This window comes from Ranitomeya imitator, chromosome 4 (assembly GCF_032444005.1).
Source record: "Ranitomeya imitator isolate aRanImi1 chromosome 4, aRanImi1.pri, whole genome shotgun sequence".
NCBI lineage: Eukaryota > Metazoa > Chordata > Amphibia > Anura > Dendrobatidae > Ranitomeya > Ranitomeya imitator.
The window spans coordinates 561,450,392-561,466,271 of NC_091285.1; positions in this window are offsets into that span (position 1 = coordinate 561,450,392).

Genomic DNA, 15,880 nt, shown 5'->3' on the forward strand with positions numbered 1-15,880 from the left:
ATGTCTGCGATAATACTGTGCCAAAAGAAACCTTATTTGCACAAGCAGTGTGCATAAAAAATAATTCTACTTTACTATTTTTAGGCCAAAGAAATAATTTTTCTGGACCGCTGTGTCTTTTATAGTAGTGTAGCAAATACATCTCAGCAGCCGTCTTTTTGCCATTTGTAAGCCAAACAAATAATTTTACTGTACCTTTGTGTCTATAGGAGTAGTGCAGAATTTTTTTTTGCGAGTAGTATGTGTAAAAAAATAATTGTACTCTGCATTGTTTTTTGCAAGTAGTGTATGTAAAAAAATTGTACTCTTCAGCGTTTTTTTGAGAGTTGTGTGTATACAAATTAATGTAGTCTGCATCGTTTTATTTTTGTGAGTAGTGTGTGTAAAAAATGATTGTACTCTGCAGCATTTTTTTGCGAGTAGTGTGTGCAAAAAATAATTTTACTATGCATTGTTTTTTCTCTGAGTAGTGTGTGTAAAAAAATGTATTCTCCAGCGTTTTTTGCTAGTATAGTAAGCAGTGTGTGTGAAAAATATTTCTTCTCTCCTGCTGTCTTTTTGCGAGTAGTGTGTCTAAAAAATTTTTCTACTCTGCAGTCGTCTCTTACCATTTGTAGGCCCCCAAAAATATTTTATTCTACCGCTGTGTATGTACAAGAAGGGTGTCTAAAAAAAATTCTATTCTTCAGCCGTCTCTTTCTCATTTGTGGGCCAAAAAGCCTCTATGTGTAATGTGCCAAAAAGCCTCTGCTTCTACTTTACCAAAAAGCTTGTGGGAATACTGTGCCAATAAGCCTCTGTTTGAACTGTGGCTAAAAGCATCAGTTTGAACTGTACCAAAATAGGGACTGTTTCAGATGGTGGAGCTGCATTTTGTGACATGCTGAGTAAGGTTTTCCACATTTCTGCCATGCCAACCATCCCTTCCAAAGTGGTGCCAGTGCACCAGCTGCTTTAGTGACTTCATCCTCCTCCGCTTTGTGCTTCCACTGATCCCTCACTGTCAGGGGAGTATGGTAGTGCATCTACCAGCATGTGATGGCATTTACGCATTTTCCAATCTCGCTCTAGTGACGGAAGAAAGTATGGGACGTTGTGCTTGTAGCGAGGATTCAACAGGTAGGTCACCAAGTAGTCAGCACTTTTAACCCCTTTCTGCCATTAGACGTACTATTGCGTCCATGTGGGGTGGGCTTTACTTCCCAAGGACGCAATAGTACGTCATATGCGATCGGCAGCGCTCACGGGGGGAGCGCCGCCGATCGCGGCCGGGTGTCAGCTGTTTATCGCAGCTGACATCCGGCACTATGTGCCAGGAGCGGTCACGGACCGCCCCCGGCACATTAACCCCCGGCACACCGCGATCAAAGATGATCGCGATGTGCCGGCGGTACAGGGAAGCTTCCCGCAGGGAGGGGGCTCCCTGCGGGCTTCCCTGAGCCCCCCGCAGCAACGCGATGTGATCGCGTTGCTGCGAGGGTCTCACCTCCCTCCCTGCTCCCTCCAGCCCCGGATCCAAGATGGCCGCGGATCCGGGTCCTGCAGGGAGGGAGGTGGCTTCACAGAGCCTGCTCAGAGCAGGCACTGTGAAGCAGCCTGCACTCCTATCAGATCAGTGATCTGACAGAGTGCTGTGCAAACTGTCAGATCACTGATCTGTGATGTCCCCCCCTGGGACAAAGTAAAAAAGTAAAAAAAAAAAATTTCAAATGTGTAAAAAAAAATAAAAAAAAATATTCCAAAATAATGAAAAAAAAAATAAAAATATTATTCCCATAAATACATTTCTTTATCTAAATAAAAAAAAAAAAACAATAAAAGTACACATATTTAGTATCGCCGCGTCCGTAACGGCCCGACCTATAAAACTGGCCCACAAGTTAACCCCTTCAGTAAACACCGTAAGAAAAAAAAAAAAAAAACGAGGCAAAAAACAACGCTTGATAATCATACCGCCGAACAAAAAGTGGAATAACACGCGATCAAAAAGACAGATATAACTAACCATGGTACCGCTGAAAACGTCATCTTGTCCCGCAAAAAACGAGCCGCCATACAGCATCATCAGCAAAAAAATAAAAAAGTTATAGTCCTGAGAATAAAGCGATGCAAAAATAATTATTTTTTCTATAAAATAGTTTTTATCGTATAAAAGCGCCAAAACATAAAAAAATGATATAAATGAGGTGTCGCTGTAATCGTACTGACCCGAAGAATAAAACTGCTTCATCAATTTTACCAAACGCGGAACGGTATAAACGCCTCCCCCAAAAGAAATTCATGAATAGCTGGTTTTTGGTCATTCTGCCTCACAAAAATCGGAATAAAAAGCGATCAAAAAATGTCACGTGCCCGAAAATGTTACCAATAAAAACATCAACTCGTCCCGCAAAAACTAAGACCTCACATGACTCTGTGGACCAGAATATAGAAAAATTATAGCTCTCAAAATGTGGTAACGCAAAAAATATTTTTTGCAATAAAAAGCGTCTTTCAGTGTGTGACGGCTGCCAATCATAAAAATCCGCTAAAAAACCCGCTATAAAAGTAAATCAAACCCCCCTTCATCACCCCCTTAGTTAGGGAAAAATTAAAAAAATGTATTTATTTCCATTTTCCCATTAGGGCTAGGGTTAGAGTTAGGGCTAGGGTTAGGGCTAGGGTTAGGGCTAGGGTTAGGGCTAGGGTTAGGGCTAGGGCTAGGGTTAGGGCTAGGGTTAGGGCTAGGGTTAGGGCTAGGGTTAGGGTTAGGGCTAGGGTTAGGGCTAGGGTTAGGGTTAGGGCTAGGGTTAGGGCTAGGGTTAGGGCTAGGGTTAGGGTTAGGGTTAGGGCTAGGGTTAGGGCTAGGGTTAGGGTTAGGGCTAGGGTTAGGGTTAGGGCTAGGGTTAGGGCTAGGGTTAGGGCTAGGGCTACAGTTTGGGTTGGGGCTAAAGTTACAGTTAGGGTTTAGATTACATTTACGGTTGGGAATAGGGTTGGGATTAGGGTTAGGGGTGTGTCAGGGTTAGAGGTGTGGTTAGGGTTACTGTTGGGATTAGGGTTAGGGATGTGTTTGGATTAGGGTTTCAGTTATAATTGGGGGGTTTCCACTGTTTAGGCACATCAGGGGCTCTCCAAACGCGACATGGCGTCCGATCTCAATTCCAGCCAATTCTGCGTTGAAAAAGTAAAACAGTGCTTCTTCCCTTCCGAGCTCTCCCGTGTGCCCAAACAGGGGTTTACCCCAACATATGGGGTATCAGCGTACTCAGGACAAATAGGACAACAACTTTTGGGGTCCAATTTCTCCTGCTACCCTTGGGAAAATACAAAACTCGGGTCTAAAACATATTTTTTGTGGGAAAAAAAAAGATTTTTTATTTTCACGGCTCTGCGTTATAAACTGTAGTGAAACACTTGGGGGTTCAAAGTTCTCACAACACATCTAGATTAGTTCCCTGGGGGGTCTAGTTTCCAATATGGCGTCACTTGTGGGGGGTTTCTACTGTTTAGGTACATTAGGGGTTCTGCAAACGCAATGTGACGTCTGCAGACCATTCCATCTAAGTCTGCATTCCAAATGGCGCTCCTTCCCTTCCGAGCTCTGCCATGCGCTCAAACGTTGGTTTCCCCCAACATACGGGGTATCAGCGTACTCAGGACAAATTGGACAACAACTTTTGGGGTCGAATTTCTCCTCTTACCCTCGGGAAAATACAAAACTGGGGGCTAAAAAATAATTTTGGGGGGAAAGATTTTTTTTTTAAATTTTCACGGCTCTGCGTTACAAACTGTAGTGAAACACTTGGGGGTTCAAAGCTATCACAACACATCTAGATGAGTTCCTTAGGGGGTCTAGTTTCCAAAATGGTGTCACTTGTGGGAGGTTTCTACTGTTTAGGTACATTAGGGGCTCTGCAAATGCAATGTGACACCTGCAGACCATTCCATCTAAGTCCTCATTCCAAATGGAGCTCCTTCCCTTCCGAGCCCTCCCATGCGCCCAAACAGTGGTTCCCCCCGACATATGGGGTATCAGCGCACTCAGGACAAATTGGACAACAAATTGTGGGGTCGAATTTCTCCTTTTACCCTCGGAAAAATACAAAACTGGGGGCTAAAAAATAATTTTTGTGGGAAAAAATTTTTGTTTTATTTTTACGGCTCTCCATTATAAACTTCTGTGAAGCCCTTGGTGGGTCAAAGCGCTCAGCACACATCTAGATAAGTTCCTAAGGGGGTCTACTTTCCAAAATGGTGTCACTTGTGGGGGGTTTCTACTGTTTAGGTACATTAGGGGCTCTGCAAACGCAATGTGACACCTCCAGACCATTCCATCTAAGTCTGCATTCAAATGGCACTCCTTCCCTTCTGAGCCCTCCCATGTGCCCAAACAGTGGTTCCCCCCACATATGGTGTATCATCGCACTCAGGACAAATTGGGCAACAAATTTTGGGGTCCAATTTCTCCTGTTACCCTCAGGAAAATACAAAACTGGGGGCTAAAAAAATAATTTTTGTGGGAAAAAAATTTTGTTTTATTTTTACGGCTCTGCATTATAAACTTCTGTGAAGCACTTGGTGGGTCAAAGTGCTCACCACACCTCTAGATAAGTTCCTTAGGGGGTCTACTTTCCAAAATCGTGTCATTTGTGGGGGGTTTCAATGTTTAGGCACATCAGTGGCTCTTCAAACGCAACATGGCGTCCCATCTCAATTCCTGTCAATTTTGCTTTGAAAAGTCAAACGGCGCTCCTTCCCTTCCGAGCTCTCCCATCCACCCAAACAGTGGTTTACCCCCACATATGGGGTATCCGCGTACTCAGGACAAATTGTACAACAACTTTTGGGGTCCAATTTCTTCTCTTACCCTTGGGAAAATAAAAAATTGGGGGCGAAAAGATAATTTTTGTGAAAAAATATGATTTTTTATTTTTACGCTTCTACATTATAAACTTCTGTGAAGCACTTGTTGGGTCAAAGTGCTCACCACACCTGTAGATAAGTTCCTTAGGGGGTCTACTTTCCAAAATGGTGTCACTTGTGGGGGGTTTCAATGTTTAGCCACATCAGGGGCTCTCCAAACGAAACATGGCGTCCCATCTCAATTCCAGTCAATTTTGCATTGAAAAGTCAAATGGCACTCCTTCGCTTCCGAGCTCTGCCATGCGCCCAAACAGTGGTTTACCCCCACATGTGGGGTATTGGCATACTCAGGACAAATTGTACAACAATGTTTGGTGTTGTGAATTCTGTGGCTGAATTCACTTCTGTGGTCACAAGTGGTATTGCAGTCTCTGGGCTTCCTCCCTCAGGTGTTTTGGTGAGCTCGTTGGCTGCCTTGCTATTTAGCTCCACCTGAGTCTGTCTTCCTTGCTCCTTGTCAATGTTCCAGTGTTGGATCTGAGCTACTGCATCTTTCCTTGGGCCTCCTGCTCTGCTAGATAAGTGCTTCTAGTTTGTTTTCTGTTTTTTCTGTCCAGCTTGCTATTAACTTTTGCTGGAAGCTCTGAGAAGCAAAGGAGTGCACCGCCGTGCTGTTAGTTCGGCACGGTGGGTCTTTTTGCCCCTTTGCGTGGTTTTCGTTTTAGGGTTTTTTGTAGACTGCATAGTTCTCTTTGCTATCCTCGCTCTGTCTAGAATATCGGGCCTCACTTTGCTGAATCTATTTCATTCCTACGTTTGTCTTTTCATCTTGCTAACAGTCATTATATGTGGGGGGCTGCCTATTCCTTTGGGGTATTTCTCTGAGGTAAGTCAGGCTTGTATTTCTATCTTCAGGCTAGTCAGCTCCTCAGGCAGTGTCGAGTTGCATAGGTAGTGATAGGCGCAATCCACTGCTGCTTATAGTTGTGTGAGGATAGATCAGGTACTGCAGTCTACAGAGATTCCACGTCTCAGAGCTCGTCCTATTGTTTTTGGTTATTGCTAGATCTCTGTATGTGCGCTGATTACTGCACGCTGTGTTGCCTGATTGCCAGCCGCAACAGTACAAGGAGCCACACCAATGATTCCCAATAGAGGGAAAAAAGAAATCCTGACAGCATTTTTTTTTCTTAGCTCTGTCTTCAGTCTTTTTTTTCCCCTAGACATTAGAGTGCTTCAGGACACAGCTGTGGACATGGATATTCAGGCTCTGTGCTCCTCAATGGATAATCTCGTTGTAAATGTACAAAAGATTCAAGATACTATTGATCAGAAATCGATGCTAGAACCAAGAATTCCGATTCCTGATTTGTTTTTTGGTGACAGAACTAAGTTCCTGAGCTTCAGAAATAATTGTAAGCTATTTTTGGCCTTGAAACCTCATTCTTCTGGTAATCCTATTCAACAGGTTTTGATTATTATTTCTTTTTTGCGCGGCGACCCACAGGACTGGGCGTTTTCTCTTGCACCAGGAGATTCTGCATTGAGTAATGTTGATGCATTTTTCCAGGCGCTGGGATTGCTTTACGATGAGCCTAATTCAGTGGATCAGGCTGAGAAAAATCTGCTGGCTTTATGCCAGGGTCAGGATGATGTAGAAGTATATTGTCAGAAATTTAGGAAGTGGTCAGTACTCACTCTGTGGAATGAATCTGCACTAGCGGCTTTGTTCAGAAAGGGTCTCTCTGAAGCTCTTAAGGATGTCATGGTGGGATTTCCTATGCCTGCTGGTTTGAATGAGTCTATGTCTTTGGCCATTCAGATCGGTCGTCGCTTGCGCGAGCGTAAATCTGTGCACCATCTGGCGGTATTGTCTGAGAGTAAACCTGAGCCTATGCAGTGCGACAGGACTATGACTAAAGTAGAACAGCAAGAACACAGACGTCTGAACAGACTGTGTTTCTATTGTGGTGATTCTACTCATGCTATTTCTAATTGTCCTAAACGCACTAGGCGGTTCGATAGCTCTGCCGTTATTGGTACTGTACAGTCCAAATTCTTTTTGTCCATTACCTTAATGTGCTCTTTGTCATCGTATTCTGTCATGGCGTTTGTGGATTCAGGCGCTGCCCTGAATCTGATGGATTTGGATTATGCTAAACGTTGTGGATTTTTCTTGGAGCCTTTGCGGTGTCCTATTCCGTTGAGAGGAATTGATGCTACACCTTTGGCCAAGAATAAGCCTCAGTACTGGGCCCAGCTGACCATGTGCATTGCTCCTGCACATCAGGAAGTTATTCGCTTTCTGGTACTGCATAATTTGCATGATGTGGTCGTGTTGGGGTTGCCATGGCTACAAACCCATAATCCAGTATTGGATTGGAACTCTATGTCGGTAACCAGCTGGGGTTGTCAGGGAGTACATGGTGATGTTCCATTTTTGTCTATTTCGTCATCCATTCCTTCTGACATCCCAGAGTTCTTGTCGGACTTTCAGGATGTATTTGAAGAGTCCAAGTCTGATTCCCTACCTCCGCATAGGAATTGTGATTGTGCTATCGATTTGATTCCTGGTAGTAAATTCCCTAAGGGTCGTTTATTTAATTTGTCCGTACCTGAACACACCGCTATGCGCAGTTATGTGAAGGAATCCCTGGAGAAGGGACATATTCGACCATCGTCGTCACCATTGGGAGCAGGGTTCTTTTTTGTAGCCAAGAAGGATGGTTCGCTAAGACCGTGTATTGATTACCGCCTTCTTAATAAGATCACTGTTAAGTTTCAGTATCCCTTGCCATTGATTTCTGACTTGTTTGCTCGGATTAAGGGGGCTAGTTGGTTTACTAAGATTGATCTTCGTGGTGCGTATAATCTGGTGAGAATCAGGCAGGGAGATGAATGGAAAACGGCATTTAATACGCCCGAGGGTCATTTTGAGTATCTGGTGATGCCGTTCGGACTTGCCAATGCTCCATCTGTTTTTCAGTCTTTTATGCATGACATTTTCCGTGAGTATCTGGATAAATTCTTGATTGTTTACTTGGATGACATTTTGATCTTCTCAGATGATTGGGAGTCTCATGTGAAGCAAGTCAGAATGGTTTTCCAGGTACTGCGTGCTAATTCCTTGTTCGTGAAGGGATCAAAGTGTCTCTTCGGTGTGCAGAAAGTTTCATTTTTGGGGTTCATCTTTTCCCCTTCTACTATCGAGATGGATCCGGTTAAGGTTCAGGCCATCCAGGATTGGACTCAGCCGACATCTCTAAAAAGTCTGCAGAAATTCCTGGGCTTTGCTAATTTTTATCGTCGCTTCATCTGTAATTTTTCTAGCATTGCCAGACCATTGACCGATTTGACCAAGAAGGGTGCTGATTTGGTTAATTGGTCTTCTGCTGCCGTGGAAGCTTTTCAGGAGTTGAAGCGTCGTTTTTGCTGTGCCCCTGTGTTGTGTCAACCTGATGTTTCTCTTCCGTTCCAGGTCGAGGTTGATGCTTCTGAGATTGGTGCAGGGGCGGTTTTGTCACAGAGAGGTTCTGGTTGCTCAGTGTTCAAACCATGTGCTTTCTTTTCCAGGAAATTTTCTGCTGCTGAGCGTAATTATGATGTGGGCAACCGAGAGTTGCTGGCCATGAAGTGGGCATTCGAGGAGTGGCGTCATTGGCTTGAGGGTGCTAAGCATCGCGTGGTGGTTTTGACTGATCATAAGAACCTTACTTATCTTGAGTCTGCCAAGCGCTTGAATCCTAGACAGGCCCGTTGGTCGTTATTTTTTGCTCGTTTTGATTTTGTGATTTCATACCTTCCGGGCTCTAAAAATGTGAAGGCGGATGCTCTGTCTAGGAGTTTTGTGCCCGACTCTCCGGGGTTATCTGAGCCGGCGAGTATCCTCAAGGAAGGAGTCATTGTGTCTGCCATCTCCCCTGATTTGCGGAGAGTGTTGCAGAAATTTCAGGCTAATAAACCTGATCGTTGTCCGGCCGAGAAACTGTTCGTCCCTGATAGGTGGACTAGTAAAGTTATCTCTGAACTTCATTGTTCGGTGCTGGCCGGTCATCCAGGAATCTTTGGTACCAGGGAGTTGGTTGCTAGATCCTTCTGGTGGCCATCTCTGTCGCGGGATGTGCGTGCTTTTGTGCAGTCCTGTGGAATTTGTGCTAGGGCTAAGCCCTGCTGTTCACGTGCCAGTGGGTTGCTTTTGCCCTTGCCGGTCCCGAAGAGGCCTTGGACACATATTTCGATGGATTTCATTTCTGACCTTCCCGTTTCTCAAAAAATGTCGGTCATTTGGGTGGTCTGTGATCGCTTTTCTAAAATGGTCCATCTGGTGCCCTTGGTTAAATTGCCTTCCTCCTCTGATTTGGTGCCTTTGTTCTTCCAGCATGTGGTTCGTTTACATGGCATTCCTGAGAATATTGTTTCTGACAGAGGTTCCCAGTTTGTCTCGAGGTTCTGGCGAGCCTTTTGTGGTAGGATGGGCATTGACCTATCTTTCTCCTCGGCCTTCCATCCTCAGACTAATGGCCAGACCGAACGAACCAATCAGACCTTGGAAACATATCTGAGATGTTTTGTTTCCGCTGACCAGGATGATTGGGTGTCATTTTTGCCGTTGGCTGAGTTCGCCCTTAATAATCGGGCCAGCTCGGCTACCTTGGTCTCTCCATTTTTCTGCAATTCTGGGTTCCATCCTCGTTTCTCTTCAGGACAGGTTGAGTCTTCGGACTGTCCTGGTGTGGATTCTGTGGTGGACAGGTTGCAGCAGATCTGGACTCAGGTAGTGGACAATTTGACCTTGTCCCAGGAGAAGGCTCAGCTTTTCGCTAATCGCAGACGCCGTGTGGGACCCGACTTCGTGTTGGGGATCTGGTTTGGTTATCTTCTCGTCATATTCCTATGAAGGTTTCCTGTCCTAAATTTAAACCTCGTTTTATTGGTCCGTATAGGATTTCTGAGATTCTCAATCCGGTGTCTTTTCGTCTGATCCTCCCAGACTCCTTTTCCATACATAATGTATTCCATAGGTCGTTGTTGAGGAGATACGTGGCACCTATGGTTCCATCTGTTGAGCCTCCTGCCCCTGTTTTGGTGGAGGGGGAATTGGAGTATATTGTGGAGAAGATTTTGGATTCTCGTGTCTCTAGACGGAAACTCCAGTATCTGGTCAAATGGAAGGGTTATGCTCAGGAAGATAATTCCTGGGTTTTTGCCTCTGATGTCCATGCCCCAGATCTTGTTCGTGCCTTTCATGTGGCTCATCCTGGTCGGCCTGGGGGTTCTGGTGAGGGTTCGGTGACCCCTCCTCAAGGGGGGGGTACTGTTGTGAATTCTGTGGCTGAATTCACTTCTGTGGTCACAAGTGGTATTGCAGTCTCTGGGCTTCCTCCCTCAGGTGTTTTGGTGAGCTCGTTGGCTGCCTTGCTATTTAGCTCCACCTGAGTCTGTCTTCCTTGCTCCTTGTCAATGTTCCAGTGTTGGATCTGAGCTACTGCATCTTTCCTTGGGCCTCCTGCTCTGCTAGATAAGTGCTTCTAGTTTGTTTTCTGTTTTTTCTGTCCAGCTTGCTATTAACTTTTGCTGGAAGCTCTGAGAAGCAAAGGAGTGCACCGCCGTGCTGTTAGTTCGGCACGGTGGGTCTTTTTGCCCCTTTGCGTGGTTTTCGTTTTAGGGTTTTTTGTAGACTGCATAGTTCTCTTTGCTATCCTCGCTCTGTCTAGAATATCGGGCCTCACTTTGCTGAATCTATTTCATTCCTACGTTTGTCTTTTCATCTTGCTAACAGTCATTATATGTGGGGGGCTGCCTATTCCTTTGGGGTATTTCTCTGAGGTAAGTCAGGCTTGTATTTCTATCTTCAGGCTAGTCAGCTCCTCAGGCAGTGTCGAGTTGCATAGGTAGTGATAGGCGCAATCCACTGCTGCTTATAGTTGTGTGAGGATAGATCAGGTACTGCAGTCTACAGAGATTCCACGTCTCAGAGCTCGTCCTATTGTTTTTGGTTATTGCTAGATCTCTGTATGTGCGCTGATTACTGCACGCTGTGTTGCCTGATTGCCAGCCGCAACAGTTTGGGGTCCATTTTCTCCTGTTACCCTTGGTAAAATAAAACAAATTGGAGCTGAATTACATTTTTTGTGAAAAAAAGTTAAATGTTCATTTTTATTTAAACATTCAAAAAATTCCTGTGAAGCACCAGAAGGGTTAATAAACTTCTTGAATATGGTTTTGAGCACCTTGAGGGGTGTAGTTTTTAGAATGGTGTCACACTTGGGTATTTTCTATCATATAGACCCCTCAAAATGACTTCAAATGAGATGTGGTCCCTAAAATAAAATGTTGTTGTAGAAATGAGAAATTGCTGGTCAACTTTTAACCCTTATAACTCCCTAACAAAAAAAAATTTTGGTTCCAAAATTGTGCTGATGTAAAGTAGACATGTGAGAAATGTTACTTATTAAGTATTTTGTGTGACATATCTCTGTGATTTAATTGCATAAAAATTCAAAGTTGGAAAATTGCGAAATTTTCATAATTTTCGCCAAATTTCCGTTTTTTTCACAAATAAACACAGGTACTATCAAATAATTTTTACCATTGTCATGAAGTACAATATGTCACGAGAAAACAATGTCAGAATCACCAGGATCCATTGAAGCGTTCCAGAGTTATAACCTCATAAAGGGACAGTGGTCAGAATTGTAAAAATTGGCCCGGTCATTAACGTGCAAACCACCCTTGGGGGTAAAGGGGTTAAGAATCCTGGAAATTCAGCTCTCTTTGTGTAGGCACAGCAGCATATATTGCCTCATGTGCTTAGAGGCAACGACAAGCTGTCCACGGTGGGAGGTGTATCGTCTGGGTCTTCTGTATCATCTGGGTCTTCTGTGCCAGCCTACTGTGGACACAGTTGTTCCTCATTCTGCTCCTCATACTCCAAATCCTCCTCCTCATCATACAAAACTGTCCAATGGCTGGACATTTGTGGATCTGGCTGCTTTTGGTAGAGGAACCCACCCTTCAAGATATGATTGGATGACTGGCAAGATAATGGCGTTATTAATGGTCCTTGTTTCTCTTCCTCCTCTTCCTGACAGCAGGGGCATCATTTTTTGTGTGGCAGAACTACAGGGACATCAAACTGTGGTGGGCTGTAGGGGCCATCATATTGTATGTGGGAGCCATTATATTGTGTTTGAGGGACTTTGTATGCTGTGATACTATGGGGGACATCACACTATGTTTAGGGGGTTTTGTGAACCATTATTCTATTATACTCTGTGGAGGACAATCATACTGTATTTTGGTGGCTGTGGGAACCATCATACTAAATGGAGGAGGTGGTGAGGGAATCATAGTATGTGAGGGATGTGGGTCATCACACTGTGTAGCACGTAGTGAAGGCATCATATTGTGTGGGGTAGCAGTGGGGGCCATAATATTTTCTAAGAAGGCTGTGAGACCTTCACACTGTGTCGTGACTATCATATTATGGATGGGAAGATAGTGAAGCATCATACTGTGTGGGAGAACTATATTGTGTGGGGGTACTTAAGAGGCATACTGTATGTGAAGCGATGAGGGGTCATCATCATACTGTGTGGTAGGGGCTGTGATGGCCATCTTACTGGGTTGTAGGAGCCATCATATTATCATAGTATAGTATGTTTTCATGCCGTCATGGCATCATGCTGTGTGTGATTGGATGTGGGGAACATCACAGTGTATTTTCAGGGCTATCATGGCGTCATATTGTGTGTGGTAGTTTGTGTAGTCCATCGTACTCCGTGTAAGGGGCTGTGGGAGCTCGTACATTATGTTTGACTTGCTCTTGTGGCCAGTGTGCTGTGTATTGGGGGCTATAATACATTGTAGATGGATGTATTGGGGCTATGGTGGTCATTATGTTCTTTTGGGGCCAAAATGCTGTGTTTAGGGGCTCTGTAAGCCATCAAACTGAGTGGATGGTCTGTGAGGTAATCATAGTAAGGGCTCGCTCACACTGGTGTATAAATTGGAAGAGTGCAACGCGAGAAAAAATCGTATTGGCAACAATGTTATTCAATATAGAATTCTAGAGAAACGGAGCACAGTAAACTGTCTCTCGGCTCACGCTCGCAGCAGAGCTTGAGCCGAGGGTCATTTGTATATAGCATCCAATTCTCTCACATAAGAGAATCATCTGATGTTTGTTGCCAGTGTGAGTGACCCTAAAAGTTGGGAAGGACACTTTTCTGTGATTATGACTATGTGCAGTGACCCTGACTACTTCACTAAATACTTTATTGGAGAGGAGAAAGGGTGACAAAATTATGACTTTTTCTATGGAGCCCCATGATTTCTATGATGACCTCTGTATTTAATGGTCTACTTTATTTTGTCATGTACTCAAGTATATGAGTTATGCAAAGCCTACTTTATCTTTAGTCACCAACTACAGTATGAAAAAGTGCAAACTATCTTCTCTGCCAAGAATCTGCTGTAAGTAAAGCTTGATGGCAGTTAACATCATCTATCAGTCTGATTAAATGAAGAAATTGTACATTCCTTTTAAATAGAAGTGCAAAGAAAATGGATCAGGCAGTACGTATGCCAGGACACTCGCATGGTGCATGAACATTCTGATCTGGTCAAGATTCCACTAACAGCTTCTGAGCCTTGTTCATTGAAGGAGGTCACTTAAGGTTGCATAAAGGTGACTGACATATGACTCAGGCCAGGGAAATGCAGACAACAGTGAGCTGTGCAGTTACATTATCATGAAATAAAAATAAGGAGACCTTTGGGATTAGTGGACTCTGCAAAACTCTATGATGTGTGACTGCAAAAACCATAGATGTCAAAACTTTAAGGTATATTATTAATAATATTTAAATACAGTATTCATTTAAAGAGGCTTTACTAACACATTTCCTTCCGCTGGCAAACCAGCCTAAACTAAGAAACACGAGTTTTATTCCTATTTATCAAGGTATAGCAGAACATTCATTGAAACTGCTCTAGTAAATTACAACATGTTTGTGAATCTTTTTGGCAGCCAGCAACTTCCAGTACACAGATACACAAAAAGCAGGCCAGCCAGGGGCATAACGATTGCGGTTACAGAGGGTGCCACCACAACAGGGCCCAGGTGGGAGAGGGACCTGCCAATGCCAGCGCCTATTACTAGATGTGCGTGCGATGGGAAGTGTATTGCGGCGCAGAAACTCCTGGATCCTAGCACTGCAATACATGCTACCTGACAATCAGAGGCTGGCAGCTGACGTTGGTGAGCCCATCACAAGTGGGCCTTGTCAATGACATCATGCGCCACCCATGACTGACATGCCAAAGTCAGCTACAGGTTATAGAAGAGGATTCTGCACATCGTGGGAGTGGAGGAAGATGAGAAAAATCACTTTTTCTATATTCATTGTGTTGGAAAAGAGTGGTAGAACGGACATTATACAAGGAAGGGGCCCAGGACGGGGGTCGTTATATCAGGAAGAAGCCCAGGATGGGGGAAATTGTTATAAGATGAGGGACATTATACTAGGAAGGGGCCCAGGATGGAGGTCATTATATCGGGATTGGGGACATTATTACATTAACTGGCCCAGAACAGGGGACATACCAGGAAGGGGCCCAGGATGGGGGACATTATTACTGGAATGGGCTCAGGATGTGGGACATTATACCAGGAAGAAGCCCAGGATGGGGGAAATTGTTATAAGATGAGGGACATTATACTAGGAAGGGGCCCAGGATGGAGGTCATTATATCGGGATTGGGGACATTATTACATTAACTGGCCCAGAACAGGGGACATACCAGGAAGGGGCCCAGGATGGGGGACATTATTACTGGAATGGGCTCAGGATGTGGGGCATTATACCAGGAAGAAGCCCAGGATGGGGGAAATTGTTATAAGATGAGGGACATTATACTAGGAAGGGGCCCAGGATGGAGGTCATTATATCGGGATTGGGGACATTATTACATTAACTGGCCCAGAACAAGGGACATACCAGGAAGGGGCCCAGGATGGGGAACATTATTACTGGAAGGGGCTCAGGATGTGGGACATTAAACAGGGAAGTAGACCAAGATGAGGGACATTGTTTTAAGATGTGGGACATTATTCTAGGAAGGGACACAGGATGGGGGATATTATACCACGAAGGGGGACATTATATGCTGAAGAGGCCCAGAACAGGAAATACTATAACATGAAGGGGGACAGGATGGGGGCATTGCACCAAAAGGAGGCCTAAGATGAGGACCATTACTACAATTTGGGGCCAGAACAGAGAAAAGAGTAACAGAAAGGAGTCAGGGGACATTATTACAAGAAGGGGCCAGGACCGGAAACATTTTTACAGGAAGGTGTGTGAAGAGGGTGAACAAAAATGGAGGGTGAACAAAAATGTCTTTATATGATCTAGAATGCAACAAGGAGCCATACATCTAACAAACATGGAGGTGGGGGCCCGGGTCCAAATTTTGCAGTGGGGCCCATGGAACTCTAATTACACCCCTAAGGACAGTGATAAAATACAAGCTAAACTAGCAAATTATTGGTACAACTTTATCTTTAATATTATATGAATTTCTGGACTTTTGTATCAAGTTTTTTCTATAAACTAAGAAATTTACAAGAGTAGAAAAAAAATTCTAGCTTGTGTGTTTTGCCATTTGGCCAACTCCCAAAGAAGTGACATGGACCCGAGGGTGGTAAAAGTGGCAAGAAATGCATCTTGCTTCTTATACCCAGTAAATCATCCTAGGATTTCACTGTGGTTAATACATTGCTCTAATCTCTCCACATTTAACTTTTTTCTTATTATATGACGTTAAAAATCCTTTGAACTACATAAACAATGGAGCGTCAGGATCTCCCACCTTGAATACTGCCACAGTAACAACAGGCTATTGTCTACGTGTAGTTGACTCATAAGCCTTTCTGTTCAAAGTTTACTTCTTGGCACATGTAAGCTTCAGAATATTTTTTGAGAAAGATTGCGATGTCAGATGGCAGGAATAAAATAAATATATATAACAC